Here is a 1523-nt window from a genome sequence, read left to right on the forward strand (position 1 = left end):
AAACATGATGGAATTGAAAAGTTACTTAATTTTCATCAAGATGCCTTCAACCCCAAATGGTCTACGAGGACACTAATGGACACATGCTTTGCTTTAGACAGATACTTTTTTTAAATGTGCTTTCAAAGTCCCTACTGGAGCCCCTTCAACTTAAAACTTGCCAATTTAAGGTCTGACTTACAGAGCAGAGTTCCAGGATTGCAGAAATGTTTATGGATCATGATGGGAGAGATGCTCACTTCACAGGAATTAGTGTTCAGTTCAATCACTTTATCTACATAGGTGGGCTTTTCTGTAGGCTTTCCTGTGCAGGACACACCACCAATGAGTCTGGTCTGGTCAACTTTAGCCTTTGGCCAGTTTTACCACAGAACACACTCTCAAATTTCTTTATAAGAGAATCTCCATGTCTCTCCTAAATGTATTTCAGGAATGCTGCCCTCCACTGAAGAGTTGTTGCCCTATCCATCTCTGCATTGCAGAACAAGACTAAAAGATTCAACTTATCACAGCAAATGAGGATTTTGCACCTTCCATCTCTTTCCAGTTAGTTATGCCACTCCCTGCCCTGAGACCATCTTCCCTGTGGGCTGCTCTGGTTCAGCTTCCTCAGGTTTGACGGTGAAGGCTCCATTGACTGCCAAGCACCTTGGGCAGCTGCGGATTCTTTGCCCACGTTGTGAATTTCTCCAAGGGCTCTTCACTCTACATTTGTGTCCAACTGACATATTCTACTCCAATTCCTTCTATTCATTTCTTGTTTACATAGCACTTCTTCTACTTTAATCCAAACCTGCTCAGGAAGGGCTTTGTTTCTACTACATAAAGTCTCTTCGGTGGATTCAATTTCTTGCTGATAACAGAAAGAAATGCTCTAGGCAATCCAATGTCCTGATGCTTAGCAGCATTAAGAATATAACAAATTCCTAGAACTCTGTGAGTGTGGAAAGTTTAGAATTTCCACCAGTAGAGCAAGCGTTGGCAGTATATAGTGGGTATGTAAATTGCACAGCGGTCATTGTGGCAGCAATTTTATTTTTCACTAACGCTGTACATTTGTTGTGTTACGGGTGAAGAGGAGCATTCATTAATTCAGATGTGTGGCGAATAAGGGTCACAGAATTTTTGAGCTCAATGCCTGCCTTGGGGGGGATGGGGCGGGGCTTGGGGCCCCATGGCAGCCGGCCAGCATGCTGTTGATGCGGTACTTCAGGCGAACGCACACTGCGGACTTGGCCCAGGCCTTGCGTTTTCAGTCACCTGCCCCATTCTCCTTGTTTGTGCGGTTGGCCATCTTGCACCGGGCAGCACCTGCCGCCGCCGCCGCCTCTGCGCCACCGCCACCCTTACCGCTCAGCATCTTCTCGGCCCGATCGTTTCGGCCACAGGCAAGCTGACCTCACTCAGCAGCATCAAGTGCTGCTCCTGGAAGTCGATGTGGCCCAGGCACAGGTTGGAGCCCGTAAAGCCACTGTCGGGGGCCAGCGCCAGCATCCACAGAACAGGGTATGCTTGCGGCCGGC

The 1523-nt window shown here is 47.7% G+C and overlaps 1 pseudogene; it reads right to left on the reverse strand.

Moving 5' to 3' along the window:
* Positions 1–265: 265 nt before the first annotated feature.
* On the reverse strand, positions 266–1294 carry LOC119532699 (annotated as a pseudogene).
* Between the last annotated feature and the right edge of the window lie 229 nt (positions 1295–1523).

This window comes from Choloepus didactylus, chromosome 4, assembly GCF_015220235.1.
Source record: "Choloepus didactylus isolate mChoDid1 chromosome 4, mChoDid1.pri, whole genome shotgun sequence".
In the NCBI taxonomy this organism is placed as follows: domain Eukaryota; kingdom Metazoa; phylum Chordata; class Mammalia; order Pilosa; family Megalonychidae; genus Choloepus; species Choloepus didactylus.